The following is a 16,499-nucleotide window of genomic DNA, read 5'->3' as shown; positions in this document are numbered from 1 at the left end:
TATTGACTATACTTGTAATGCCTGCTGTAACAACCTTCGGTAATAGTTTTAATACACTGGGTCATATGAATGACAAGTTGCCTTTTCAATTTTTAAGTAATTATTGGAATTTATGTTTATTACTTTAATAATATATATGATATTATTGTGCATTACAAATGTAATTAATGCGTGTATTAAGTATCGTTTAAAGTACCTATCGAATTTCATTTAGTTTTTTTCTAATCGAAAATATACTCTAGGCGGAAAAGGTCGTCCCTAATTAGCCAGTGCGGACTGCACATGCTAATCTAGGACGACACCCTACGCACAAGCATTAAGCCACGTTTTCCCAGACTGAAGCTCATATACAAATACGAATGTTGCGTGTGATGGGAAAGATATGGGCAGAACGCCATAAACCAGGACGCTGGTGTGACGGGAAGGCGAAAAACAGCATTTTTACCGAAAAATTCATTGGCGTCCTTACTTCGACAATCAGAAATTTCCAGAAACACAATCTTAGGTCGCCGTTAGGACGCCAGTCCGGTGTGACGGGGCTAACGTAGTAACAAAGTAATACAAAACAATCAACGTCTCAAGTCATTTGTTTCACAAAGTCATGTCGAGCCTCGTGGTTCCGGAGTTATTTATTTATTAGCGAATAGGTCTTCAAAACTACTGAATTAGTACATCGGTATATGTGAGTTAGGGGGTAGGTAGTTATAGTGTAAATAGCAGACATGTAACTTGAATACACAATTAGAGGTAGTTAGTTAACGCGAACAAAACATATTCGAAACAAATATTACTAAAGATCGATGACACGAAACAATTAAGTGTCATTATTACACACAAAAAATCGCCTTCAACCCTTTATTTGCGTTCTCATTCCGAAGTCAGAAAAATGATATTAGAGGGTGACGCATTGTCTTATTTTTTTTCGACGAAAAATGCCTAATGTTTCCTTATCATTTTCTTAAAAAATGTTCGAGATTCCCAATAAAACAGTCGATATGCGTCATGAAAGTAAAAACATCAACATTAAATTGCTAATGGTAATTCGTGTCGCCGCATTAGGCATGTTGTAGACGGCTATATTTTTACCCGCTCACCGCTTTTTAGTAAATGAGGCAATTGGAAGACGGTATTTTGACATAATGAATATTCATTGTATTTAAATGAGGCGTTTTTTTTACGGAGCATTCCAGAGATAGTCGATATATCACGATTGATACCGGAGATTTTGATTTTGATGTTTAGAGTAATCTCCCGGCAATAGTAATTTACGCTGCAATTTGCGCTGGAATTATGTTTTTGAATACTGGTTCTCTTTTTCGTAACGTGAACTATTTATAATAGCGGTGTATGCAAAATTGAAAACTAATCCTAACACAGAGACGCACTAGCAATCGACTTAAGAAGAAATAGAGATCCACAAAGATATTAACAGCTTGTTAAATTCAGTAGCAACATAGCCAAATGCACATAGTAAAACAAAGAACGCCGTTAGAATTAGCATTCATACTAAGTCCAAAAGGTTAACTGCAGTTGTCAATAACACACACGCAGTAAAGATATAGATGAAGTAAATATAAACTTATCAATATAACACAAGTATATGAAGTGCTTGTACAGCTAATGTAACTAGGCGAAATGCAACTGCCATGTTACAGAATGCACATGACAGTTGTTAAAATAAGAATGTCATTTAACATCATGCATGCACTGGCGGAAATTCCCTTCCATACATTTGTGTTTATCTATGTGCAGTATAAAGTACGCGATTTTGAATAAGAGGACCATTTAAAAGATATGATTCATATTCATATCAGTAATAAGCAAATAAACTAGATAAAAACAACCTAAAGTCCGATAGTAAAAATTATATCATTACATCATGTTGAAATTGATTGCACCTAGTGTTAGATTATGATTTAAACTTCAATTTGTTAACGCGGTTTATTGCACAAGAGAATATGCATACGCCTATGTAAACTGTGTTATGCATGTATTTATATTTACACTTACAAGTTAAACTCATTTAGACACGAAAGTGCAATTGTCGACTGGTTCTACCACACACGACGGCCAGGTGGAGATGAACATTTCTGGGAGCTGGGAACCACTATGTGCCGAGAACTTAACCTTATCCGAAGCCAGGGTCGTCTGCGGGATGATGGGATTCAGTTTCAAGTAGTACAGGCGATGTGTTTGTGAAACACTATGTCCCCATATATTTGACCTTTGGCCTTGAATGATGACCTTGACCTTGGCCTTTCACCACTCACAATGTGCAGCTCCATGAGATACACATGATTGCCAAATATCAAGCTGCTATCTTCAATACTGCAAAAGTGTACATTAAATTAGCGATTTTTACCCATATATTTGACCTTTGACATTGAAGGAAGACCTTGACCTTGACCTTTCACCACTCAAAATGTGCAGCTCTATGAGATACACATGCATGCCAAATATGAAGTTGCTATCTTCAATATTGTAAAATGTATTGCAAATGTTAGCGTTTGCACAAACAAACACACAAACCAACCAACAAACCAACCAACAGACAGGGCAAAAACAATATGTCCCCCACTATAGTGGTGGGGGACATACAAATGTTTCCTTTTTTTGTAAATATGCTTGCCCACACGTTCAATTGATACATCTTGATTTTGTATTGCAATTTTTAAAAACAAGTATGTATAGAAAGAGAAAAAGAAACAACAATTGTATATTAGCATCAACATTAACATTAACTTTTAGTGGAGCACAGCTCACGTCATCACACCCCTACCGAAATACTTTCTATCCGACATCCTACTCATGCCATGAAGCAGAAAAAGAGATTTCCTTGTGTGTGAGAAGGACTACCAGCACGTGCTTTTCATCCTCTGCAGCGTCCATTAACTGTCGTAAGTACAAGTTGTACAAAGTAATACAAAGTATAATGCGGAAGGTAGTCATTATGTGTGCCAAAGATAATTATGCAGACAGATGATTGTTGTAGACGTACCCTTTGTCTGTACACACAAACATGCAATTAGCGTTGCGAGGTATTAGGAAAAAATCAAACTCTTTTATTAGAGTGACAAAGTACTAGTATATCATTAATTTTAGATTCCGTTTTACAGGAACTCCAATTCGGCTAGTGAACGGCACCAGCTCCCAGTACAGAGGTCGCTGGGGGACGATATGCGATGACGGTTTCGATGACCTTGAAGCAAAAGTCATTTGTCGCATGCTTGGTTTTAGCACAAAGTAAATGGTTTCACATATCGAATAAAATACGATAATAGTTATACATACTTTGACTAAGAATCCATATAATGTAAATATAAATACATACTCATCTTACAGTGATTCCAAAGCCTTGGGCGGAAGTTATTATGGTGAAGGCACAGGGGATATAGTAGTGGACGAAATGCGTTGTATTGGCAACGAATATGACATTTCTGAATGTAAATCAAGCGACTGGATGTCTCCATCGAACTGCAATCACATGGAAGATGCATCGATTTAATGCAGTGCGTATAAAAAAACATTGGTTTATCTATATAAGACACATAACATTAACACCATAATATCTTGGTTGCAACGAGAAAAATGTTTTTGTTTTTGGAACCAATTGTCTAAAAAGGATTATAATGTTTAGCAATCAATCGGTAACTTTTGTTTGTAGAAACGGAAGTTCGTTTATCAGATGGACCCACCAGGTATGCAGGTCGACTCGAAATACAGAATAATTCTGTTTATGAGACAGTTTGTACTGACCTCGTAGATAACAAGACGGCAGCGGTCGTGTGCAGGATGCTAGGGTTTGAAGGAGGGTTCGTATATGTAAAGAACATAGATATAATTTCTAACTATACATTCACATAATTTAACAAACGCCTAGGGTGATTGTTTCATTTGGTGATTGTGAAATTCAAATATTCCTTTCAGAAACATAAGTGTTTATTACGATGGCCGTTTCAAAAATGGTAGCGGATCGATGAAATCGCATGGATACCACTGTCAAGGGAACGAGACCGATATTGCAAATTGCAAATCAACAGAAACTATCGTTTCATGTTCTACAAGACTTAGCGCTGCATTAAATTGTTGTAAGATATATAGCTTTACTATGCTTAATTTTCTCCACATTTGAACTAACATCAAGCACAATATGATTATGATTAGCATGCGATTTTTAAGAGACAGTAAAACTTAGATATACAATACAGTAATTGTACATTTCAGAGGAACAACTATTGAGTCAATTTGATTTTTATTCGAATATTGTCTTTACATCAAACTTTTTTATATAGTTGTAATTGCTTTGAAATAGCATCCTGTGTTATTGCATCTTTTACCGACAATCTTAATATAAGTAAAAGGTGTGTGTATAATTATTGTTTAAAGCATCTAGTGGATGCTATCAGTTTTGATTTTTTATTACATGTCTGACATTTTAACGCCGTATGGTATTCATAGTGATTTAAATCTTTCACTTGCCAAAATACCTTGATGTGTATTGTTTCCATTCATTCTATAACAAGTTTCTATGTGACTGTACGCGTTTAAAAGAGATGTTTTATTGACAGATTCGTACACACCAATAAGGCTTCAGGACGGGACGACGATGTTCAATGGAAGAGTTGAGATTTACGTACGAGAAAACGCAGCAAACGGGTATTGCTAAAATTTATTTTCAACGATTTTCAAAATTATATGAGAAAGAATGTTGCTGCTCTAACTTTTCCCGGATATAAACAATTCCATGTATAGAAAAAAATGAATATGACAAACACCATTTCTTTTCTTTCAAGTTAAGTATTTTTGATGCTTTGTTCTATATATACACATGTTCATTTTCTCCTTTTCTTATTTAGGTACTGAAGGGAAATGTGTTACGATCAATTGACTTTCCAGGATGCGATGGTTTTGTGTAAAATGCTTGGGCATCCTAATGTGTACGTATTTTGCACATGTAAATGAGCATATCAGATTATATTAGATTGCTTTATATCACTAAATTATCAATTAACGTAGTGTGTATAAATATTACGCGCAAAGTGCGTACCTCATTGTCTGTTTGTTGAGACTTTTCAATACAACGTGTGTTTTCTAATCAAATAACTATATATATTATTGTAATCATTTTCAAAGGATGAAAATATTCGTGAGCGTTGTTATATAGATCAATAGTGCTACAGGTTGGACGATATCTCTATTACTGCTATATTTATTTTAGGCATCCGAGAACATTTAACGCGTACAGTCAATATCATTCTTATGGAAGGTTTTCTGCAATAAGCAGTATTGGTTGCACTGCTAACAAAACGGACATAACTGGATGCACACCCCGCAACTAATGGACATTGACATCCTGTAGCAATAATTTTCGTGCAGCAATTAACTGTGGTAAGCTATTTGGTTTTCGATCTTTTCTCGTAGGTTTTCATTATATATCTGTATGCATATTTACAACATTAAACCACGACTTTTTAATTTCGTCTTTACAGCTCAAACTTCCACTGTCAGGGTCGCAGATGGACATTCAATAAAAGCTGGATGAGTCGAGGTCTTGTATAATGGAACCTGGCTGGGTATCTGTCGTCAACGATTATCATTAAGCAATAATTTTTATTACGACATCACGGCCCATGATATAAACATTATTTATAAACATCTGGGATACACTCAAAGGTTGGCACAGTTAAATATATTCATATCCAAATTATAAAAGGACATATTGTCTAAAGTTACGGTTCTAATCAACGTGAAATTGAAAGTAAATATGATTTAAAGTAATGATGCTTTTTGCTCAATATCTTACTGGCAATGTTTCATTACAATACCTCTCTATCAAATATAGCATAAGGTAATTAATTTTTGTTTTACAAGTGGATACTTGATAAGCGAAGTACAGCCACGCAGCAAATTTGTCATTCGGAACCTTGTCTGTAGCAATACAGAAGGGGACATCTCAGGTTGTAAATCTGACACATGGGGTGTTGATTATCCGTGTGACCAGGCATCCATAGTATGCAGTAAGCGTTTTTCATTAATTTTAACACCAGCATCCAATTGTACACACACTGGTTAAAGTTACCGCTCGGTAACTTTTAAACCTTGGTAAGTTTGCGGTTATTCAGGTTTAGTAACCTTAAAGGTAACTCGATTGTATAAACACGAAATACCGCAAAGTAACCTAACCGCGCAAAGTTGAATTTAACCACTGGTAAATTTAACCAAAACACTCCCACAATGCAATTTCTAATGACGTAATTTTCGCTGCTGAAAATACGAATGATGCATGTTGTATTTTTATTTTTATTTCAAAAAGTAAACGATAAATCTGTCTATTACTTGGTATTTTTGCTGTATATAGTGTTTTTATAAAAACTAAGTTTAAAATATAACTTAAACTATTTTGCATTTTATGACACTTTGTTTTTAACCGACCCAATTTTTACTTGGCTGAAATCACTTACATTTCATGGCGCTCTTCCATAGATAAAAATTTGTAAAAAATAAATGTCTGTAAAAGGATATTTATTTCATCTTGTTTAAACTTTAAACACCTTTACTGCATTTGCACACACCAACTGCATGCCCATATTTGGAAATTTGAATGAATTATGGAACTTTTATATACCCCAGGGGTGAAAATAAACTGGACAAAAGCCGAGCGTGGGGGTGGTTTTGAAAAAATCGGTATATTTTTTTTAAAGCATGGAAAGCCTACCTACAAATTTGCATGTAGTTCAGTGAAATGATGCTGATTAAGACAATAATTAACTAGATTATATTTGGATATGTGCCCATTAGAGGTGCGCTACCTTAACAAATCTACAATGCGGGACAAAAAATGTATACTTATCACCAGTGCGTTCGACGTATGTGCCAACATATTCAAACAGAAGTGATAAAACAAAATAACCCCCTTCCATTACTGCTGCATTTCTGAAAGGCATTTCATAAAAACTAGGCATGTTAATCGTCTGTATTAATACCACATGCCTAGATCTAAGTCGTCATTCAGCCTATTAACGACCACTTCCTGATTTGCTGACTAATCAATCATTGAATCGCACAATGCATTAAAATGTGCAACTTCTCATGAAAGCGAAAACCTTGGTACTTTTATACTGAAAAGGTTAATGCTCATATATAATAAATTTATTGCGTTTTGCAACATGCTTTAAGTTAACAACTATAACTTTGCTGGAGTTTATATAAGCAATTTAAACCAGTAAAATCTCATTATTATTAAGTAAATTAAACTAAAACCTTTACCAAATAACAATTATTTTTAAACGTTGTTGGTTTTCGTGAAATTTATGTTTTAATTTAAGTGGACATTTAACCAGCATCGTCAACGAATTGATATTGCGATTGTGCATTTTCACGTTTCACATCTTCAGCCACACCGGTTTATTATACCACCTAATTCAGGTATGTGAAGTTGGCTGTTAGATGTTAGCTGTTCATTAGATGTTTAAAATAGAAATGCACAGCTGTGCATTGGGTGTTCGTCAGATGTTTAAAATAGAAATGCATAGCTGTGCATTGGGTGTTCGTCAGATGTTTAAAATAGAAATGCACAGCTGTGCATTGGGTTTTCGTCAGATGTTTATAATAGAAATGCATAGCTGTGCATTTGGTGTTGTCAGATGTTTAAAATAGAAATATACAGCTGTTCATTGGGTGTTCATCAGATGTTTAAAAAAGAAATGCAAAGCTGTGCATAAGATGTTTGTCAGATGTTTAAAATAGAAATGCACAGCTGTGCATTTGGTGTTCATCAGATGTTTAAAATAGAAATGCATAGCTGTGCATTGGGTGATCGTCAGATGTTCAAAATAGAAATGCACAGCTGTGCACTGGGTGTTTGTCAGAAGTTTAAAATAGAAATGCACAACTGTGCATTTGGGTGTTCGTCAGATGTTTATAATAAAAATGCATAGCTATGCATTGGGTGTTCGTCAGATGTTTAAAATAGAAATGCACAGCTGTTCATTGGGTGTTCATCAGATGTTTAAAAAGAAATGCAAAGCTGTGCATTGGGTGTTCGTCAGATGTTTAAAATAGAAATGCACAGCTGTGCATTGGGTGTTCATCAGATGTTTAAAATAGAAATGCATAGCTGTGCATTGGGTATTCGTCAGATGTTTGAAATATAAATGCTCAGCTGTGCATTGGGTGTTCGTCAGATGTTTCAAAGAAAATGCACAGCTGTTCATTGGGTGATCATCAGATGCTTACAATAGAAAGGCACAGCTGTACATTGGGTGGTCGTCAGATGTTTAAAATAGAAATTCACAGCTGTGCATTGGGTGTTCGTCAGATGTTTACAATAGAAATGCACAGCTGTGCCTTGGGTGTTCATCAGCGGTTTAAAATACAAATGCACAGCTGTGCATTGGGTGTTCGTCAGATGTTTAAAATAGAAATACATAGCTGTGAATTGGGTGTTCGTCAAATGTTTAAAATAGAAATGAATAGCTTTGCATTGGGTTTTCGTCAGATGTTTAAAATTGAAATGCACAACTGTGCATTGGGTGTTCGTCAGATGTTTAAAATAGAAATGCACAGCTGTTCATTGGGTGTTCATCAGATGTTTAAAAAGAAATGCAAAGCTGTGCATTGGGTGTTCGTCAGATGTTTAAAATAGAAATGCACAGCTGTGCATTGGGTGTTCATCAGATGTTTAAAATAGAAATGCATAGCTGTGCATTGGGTATTCGTCAGATGTTTGAAATATAAATGCTCAGCTGTGCATTGGGTGTTCGTCAGATGTTTCAAAGAAAATGCACAGCTGTTCATTGGGTGATCATCAGATGCTTACAATAGAAAGGCACAGCTGTACATTGGGTGGTCGTCAGATGTTTAAAATAGAAATTCACAGCTGTGCATTGGGTGTTCGTCAGATGTTTACAATAGAAATGCACAGCTGTGCCTTGGGTGTTCATCAGCGGTTTAAAATACAAATGCACAGCTGTGCATTGGGTGTTCGTCAGATGTTTAAAATAGAAATACATAGCTGTGAATTGGGTGTTCGTCAAATGTTTAAAATAGAAATGAATAGCTTTGCATTGGGTTTTCGTCAGATGTTTAAAATTGAAATGCACAACTGTGCATTGGGTGTTCGTCAGATGTTTAAATATAAATGCATAGCTGTGCATTGCGTGTTCGTCAGATGTTTGTGCATTAGGTGTTCGTCAGATGTTTAAAATAGAAATGCACAGCTGTGCATTGGGTGTTCATCAGATGTTTAGAAAATAAATGCATAGCTGTGCATTGGGTGTTCGTCAGATGTTTAAAATAGAAATACACAGCTGTTCATTGGGTGTTCGTCAAATGTTTCAAAGAGAAATGCACAGCTGTGCATTGGGCGTTCTTCAGATGTTTAAAATAGAAATGCACATCTGTACATTGGGTGTTCGTCAGATGTTTAAAATAGAAATGCACAGCTGTGCATTGGGTGTTCATCAGATGTTTAAAATAGAAATGCACAGCTGTGCATTTGGTGTTCGTCAGAAGTTTAAAAGAAAAATGCACAGCTGTGCATTGGGTGATCATTAGATGTTTAAAATAGAAATGCACAGTGTGCATTGGGTGGTCGTCAGATGTTTAAAATAGAAATGCACAGCTGTGCATTGGGTGGTCGTCAGATGTTTACAATAGAAATGCACAGCTGTGCAGTGAGTGTTCATCAGATGTTTAAAATAGAAATGCATAGCTGTGCATTGGGTGTTCGTCAGAAGTTTAAAATAGAAATGAATAGCTTTGCATTGGGTTTTCGTCAGATGCTTAAAATAGAAATACTAAGCTGTGCATTGGGTGTTCGTCAGATGTTTAAAATATAAATAATAGCTGTGCATTGGGTGTTCGTCAGATGTGTGTGGATTGGGTGTTCGTCAGATGTTAAAAATGAAATGCACAGCTGTGCATTGGGTGTTCATCAGATGTTAAAAAAAATGCATTGCTGTGCATTGGGTGTTCGTCAGATTTTTAAAATAGAAATGCAGAGCTGTTCATTGGTTGTTCGTCAGATATTTCAAAGAGAAATGCACAGCTGTGCATTGGGTGTTCATCAGATGTTTAAAATTTAAATGCACATCTGTACATTGGGTGTTCGTCAGATGTTTAAAATAGAAATGCACAGCTGTGCATTGTGTGATCATCAGATGCTTAAAGTAGAAATGCACAACTGTGCATTGGGTGTTCGTCAGATATTTAAAATAGAAATGCACAGCTGTGCATTGGGTGTTCGTCAGATGTTTAAAATAGAAATGCATAGCTTTTGCATTGGGTTTTCGTAAGATGTTTAAAATAGAAATGCACAGCTGTGCATTGGGTGTTCATCAGATGTTTAAAATCGAAATGCATAGATGTGCATTGGGTGTTCGTCCGATGTTTAAAATAGAAATGCACAGCTGTGCATTGGGTGTTCGTCAGATGTTTCAAAGAAAAATGCACAGCTGTGCATTGGGTGTTCACCAGATGTTTAAAATAGAAATGCATAGCTTTGAATTGGGTTTTCGTCATTTATAAAATAGAAATGCACAGCTGTGCATTGGGTGTTCGTCAGATTTTTTTAATAGAAATGCATAGCCGTGCATTGGGTGTTCGTCAGATGTTTGAAATAGAAATGCATAGTGCTCGACAGGGTTTAAAATTGTAATGAACAGCTCCTCACCAGATCTTCGCCAGATATTCGAATGATTAAATGTTGATTGCGGCCGTACAAATCCGGACGTTCAAGCATCACAATGCATAGCTATACACAAAGTGTTCGATACGTTTTCAAATTACAATCAAGAGCTGTTCACCAGGTGTTCGCCAGGTATTCATATTCAAAATGGGGATTACAGCCGCATTGAGCAGTGCTTTTAAGTTGCGTAATACATAGCTGTGCACTGGGTGGTCGACAGGGTTTAAACTTAAAATAAAGAGCTCTTAACCAGGTATTCTCCAGGTATTCGAATAATGAAATGTTGTTTGCGGCCGTAAAAAGCCGGACTTTCATGGATCATAATGCACAGCTGTGCACTAGGTGTTCGGTACGTTGCAATGAAGAGCTGGTCACCAGGTGTTCAACAGGTATTCACATTTATAAGAAAATGATGACTGCTGCCGTATTTAGCTGGCTTTTAAGTAGCATAATGCATAGCTGTGCACTTGGTGTTCGATAGGGTTTCAAATTACAATGAACAACTCTTCACCAGATCTTCGCCAGGTCCAAGTCCAAGATGCCTTCCGGTATACTGTTACTAAAGATTGCATATTATTCAGGTGAGCGACCCAGGGCCCGTTTGTTTTAGATAATGTGTTTAATATATGACAGGCTAATATTATGTTTTTTTCGTCATTACAAGGACAGTTCTTTTATATTTTATTTGTTTATTTGTAGGGATGCTGTACAATGTTCAGGTCCAAGGCAGGAAGTGACCAGCTTGATTAAAATGAGTCCAGTTCTTGTCGTCCGTGTTTATGAACAGTGCAAATATGACAGGCTTACAGTTGAAAGTCTTGTAAATTCAACAAATATACAAATTAATGGAAACATGTATGTTCTGGCAGGTGTTACAATGTTCACCGAAGGACATTTTTGTGTTCTGGTTTCTCTCGATGGACAATGTTATTGGTATGACGGTTTGGTAGGGCACTTGAAATTACCACCTCCTGATTATGCAGTGAATTACTATCGGACACATGCTTTATAGTATAGAGTGTGATTTGGGTATTTGTGTGGATATAAAAAGTATTTTGAAGGAACAATCGATGGTTTGCGGAGGAAAATATCACACTGTATGTTGTATGAAATATGCAAATCATATGTTAGTTGACAAACTTTGCAATTTTAGCTCGCCTGAACACAGCGTGTTGTGCACATTTGAAGCTGATGTGCAATTTTGAGCGTCATTTATCGTCAATATTGTCTCACCCTCTAGCCTTTAATGAATGTTGTTTGTTGTATTTTTTTAGCTTTGAAGACTAAATAATAGTCTTTGAACATGGGGAAAGCTAATTAATAGTTGTTCATTGTAATTGGAAAACATCGTCAATACTAAATGCATATACGTTTAATATAATATGTATAGTTAGTGCACTTAGTCATGGTTATAATCAAGTGGTAAAAGCTTTTGTATTTTAACATCACGCGAAAGCGTGGTCATCTGTTCAGTGTACATTGTAAACATGTCCAAAACCTAATACTTATGTTTGTACTTTGGTTGCAATGTCGGCAACAACATCAAGAAACATTTGGTTTTGTACTTCAAAAACTCACCTTATAGTAAGGTACAACTGCTTTGTGTCAGAACATGTAGTTTAAACCTGACGCACATCTGTACAAAGTATTTTAAAATCCCAATGTTTTGTTTTGCTGTTGTATCTGTTAAGTTAGTATTGTTAATTCAATTATGAAGGTTGGTATTAATATTTATTTTAGCTTTAGATGTGGATTTTCTATCAATGGCTTTGTTTATTTCATTTAAATCACCACCTATTACTTTGATGCCCTAAGAGTTTTGTTGAAGTATTTCTGAAATAATTTTTAGAAACGTATTATGTAGTGTTTTATTATTTGGCGCAAATACATTCGGTAATGAATATGCATTGTTGTTTTTTTCAATATTCATACCGGTGTACCTGCCATTATCATCGTGTGAATAGTTAATGACTATTTTAATCGAAATATATTTTTTTATTCAAAATAGACACTCTTTTTCTGTTACTGTTCCCAAAGGAGTTAAATATATGCCAATTTGAAAAATCTTCATTGAGTAAAGCATTTACATAATCAGAAAAATGGGTCTCTGGCAAAAAATGATATGTGCTTTTTATTTAATAAATAATGATTAACCCTGGCTCTTTTAACGGGTCCCTTTAACCTTGAGCATTAAGGAAAACAATATGCCAAACCTCTTCCATACTTAAAATAACAATCTGAAAAACAGAAGTTCGATCACGAATGTCTTGTTTTGATTTTCAACAAAAAGTATTTTATCAAGCGCGATCTAGCTGCGCATTTCTATTTAAACATCAAAAGAACACCCAATGCAAAGCTGTGAATTTCTATTTAAAACATATGACGAACACCCAATGCATAGCTGTGCATTTCTATTTAAAACATCTGACGAACTTCCAATGCACAGCTGTGCATTTCTATTTTAAACATCTGACGAACACCCAATGCACAGCGATGCATTTCTATATTAAACATCTGATGAACACCCAATGCACAGCTATGTATTTCTATTTCAAACATCTGACGAATACCCAATGCACAGCTGTGCATTTCTATTTTAAACTTCTGATGAACACCCAGTGCACAGCTGTGCATTTCTATTTTAAACATCTGACGAACACCCCATGCACAGCTATGCATTTCTATTTTAAACATCTGACGAACACCCAATGCACAGCTGTGCATTTCTATTTTAAACATCTGATGAATACCCAATTCACAGCCGTGCATTTCTATTTTAAACATCTGACGAACACCCAATGCACAGCTATGCATTTCTATTTTAAACATCTGACGAACACCCAATGCACAGCTGTGCATTTTCTATTTTAAACATCTCATGAACACCCAATGCACAGCTGTGCATTACTATTTTAAACATCTGACGAACACCCAATGCACAGCTATGTATTTTTATTTTAAACATCTGATGAACACCGAATGCACAGCTGTGCATTTCTATTTTAAACATCTGATGAACGCAAAATGCACAGCTGTGCATTGCTATTTTAAACATCTGACGAACACCCAATGCAAAGCTATGCATTTCTATTTTAAACATCTGATGAACACCCAATGCACAGCTGTGCATTTCTATTTTAAACATCTGATGAATAGCTAACATCTAACAGCCAACTTCACATACCTTCTTAATTCATGTTTTATTAAAAAAAATCTATTTTCTTTTAAAGAAGAGTTCATACTTTTACCAATTATAGACAAGAAATTATTGAGAATTGTGAGGACAACGTCTACCTAAAACTAGATGAACCCAGGTTTTTATACAAGAAGTGAAACCAATAATTTTAACAATAAAACTTGAAAAAGTTTGGGAAGAAGAAATGCAAGAAAGTGACAAAGGTTGTTGTCAAAAGATGCAGATAGGTTGATTCCTTCTCAACGACATGCGCCAGGAAACGGAATATTTCTTAGACGTGGCTCAATAAGCATGATAGACAGGTTGCCTTTAAAATGCAAATAACCAAAAGCACATTTTAAGTGAATGTATTCTATTTATTAAATATATATGTTCATGTTTTCAATTTCTTCATATTATCAAAGAACAGTTAAAGCAGTGACGTTTAGTTTGACCGAAAAAGTAAAACAAGTATCCTGGTGTCGGTCAATTCATGTGTCAGTGTATTTATGATTATTGCTTTTAAGCATAAATAAGCGTTAACCGAGATAAAATCATTACAAAAAAGAAAAAACGCATCACTTGTCACTTCACTTAGTAACGTGCGTATAAATTCAAACGAAAAGTCGACAAGCGCCGCAAGTTGCAACGCCATATCTGAAGCGTCTGAGATATCATTATTGTTCCCGCCAAGAGTCACCGACTAACTGGATACATTTTTTCATAACCTTTCCGGGGTCAATGTAATTTCTCCGACAAGTGAAATACATAATTCGGTGACACGTTAATTACAACGATAAATTGTAAACTTATTAAATAAGTGTAGGGGGGCACTTGTCGAATTTTATTAAAAACATTGTACACGAACTCAGCAAATACTTATCGGGAACTCCCCTGTATGAATTTATATTTTGTAATTTTATATTAAAAATAAGTTGTCAACTCACTCGTTAGTGTCATACACCATAGACCATTTCCCAAACACCGATCTGGATTAATTGACAATTATTCAACGCAGATCTTCATAACATAGACAATTATCCAGCGTGGTTTTCCATTAAATTGTCAATTACCCAACGCAATTCTGGATTACATAAACACATATTTATCGTAGATCTGTATAGAAAATTATCCAACGCGGATCTGCATTGCATACAACATTGTAAAAAAACGAATATGAATATCATAGACATTTACCTAACGTAGATTTTCATTAAATAGACAATTATCCATCGCGAATCTGCATTTAATCGAAATCCAACTCGGATCTGCATTACCTTGCCATTCATCACACGCGCCTCTGCATTAAAAGACAATTATCCGACTCGGATCTGCATAAGTGACATAATTATCCCACGCGGCTCTGCATTATTGACACTTATCCGACTCGGATCTGCATTATAATGCGGCTCTGCATTACACTGCTTACTCGGGTCTGCATCACATAGATAATTACCCATGGCGTGTATGCAATACATACACAATTATCCAACGCGGATCAGATTTACACACACACTTATCAATCGCTTATCCAATTCGAATCTGCATTACATAGACAATTTTCCCGCTCGGATGTGAATAACATAGACAGCACAAATCTGAATTATATCGACAAAATTACAACGCGGATAAGAATTTCGTAGCCATTCATCCCACGCGCCTCTTCATCATTGACAATTATCCTACTCGGATGTGCATAACAAGGGTACTTATCCCACGCGGCTCTACATTCTCGACAATCCCCCAAATCATATCTGCATACTATATACAATCATCAAATGCCGCTCTGCAATACATAGACAATTATCAAATGCGGCTCTGCAATACATAGACAATTATCAAACGCGGCTCTGCAATACATAGACCATAATCCAACGCGTGCATGCAATACATATACAATTATCTAAACGCGGGCCTGCAATACATAGACAATTATCCAACGCGGGCCTGCAATACATAGACAATCATCCAATGCGGACCTTGCATTACATATGCAATTATACAAAGCGGGCCTGCAATACATAGACAAGTATGCAACGCGGCCCTGCAATACATAGACAATTATCAAACGCGGGCCTGCAATACATAGACAATTATAAAACGCGGGCCTGCAATATATAGACAAATATCCAAGGCGAGCCTGCAATACATAGAAAATTATCCAACGCGGGCCTGCAATACATAGAAAATTATCCAACGCGGGTCTGCAATACATAGAAAATTATCCAACGCGGGCCTTCAATACATAGACAATTATCCAACGCGGGCCTGCAATACATAGATAATTATCCAACGCGGACCTGCAATACATAGACAATGATCCAACGCGGGACTGCAAAACATAGACAATTATCCAACGCGGGCCCGCAATACATAGACAATTATCAAACGCGGACCTGCAATACATAGACAATTATCAATCGCGGGCCTGCAATACATAGAACATTATGCAACGCGTGTCTGCAATACATAGACAATTATCCAACGCGGGCCTGCATCACATGGACAATTTCGCATGGCGGATCTGCAATACATAGACACTTATCCAACGCTGATAAGAATTAAACAGACAATACCGTCTCTTCATTACGGTGCGGACTTGCATTACATAGTCACTTTTTCCCGCTCGTATCTGAA

At 36.0% G+C, this 16,499-nt stretch overlaps 1 long non-coding RNA gene across 1 annotated transcript; it reads left to right on the top strand.

Annotated features, from left to right (window-relative positions):
• Positions 1-3,152: 3,152 nt before the first annotated feature.
• LOC127865969 (uncharacterized) lies at positions 3,153-4,938 on the top strand. The gene is made up of 6 exons (XR_008042832.1): positions 3,153-3,243; positions 3,343-3,509; positions 3,665-3,812; positions 3,928-4,088; positions 4,569-4,656; positions 4,857-4,938. It is a non-coding gene; the product is annotated as an uncharacterized LOC127865969 (long non-coding RNA).
• Positions 4,939-16,499: the final 11,561 nt, after the last annotated feature.

The sequence above is a fragment of the Dreissena polymorpha genome, chromosome 2, assembly GCF_020536995.1.
Source record: "Dreissena polymorpha isolate Duluth1 chromosome 2, UMN_Dpol_1.0, whole genome shotgun sequence".
In the NCBI taxonomy this organism is placed as follows: Eukaryota; Metazoa; Mollusca; class Bivalvia; order Myida; family Dreissenidae; genus Dreissena; species Dreissena polymorpha.
Note: the sequence above shows the minus strand (reverse complement) of the source record. Positions and strands in the feature narration are given on the sequence as shown.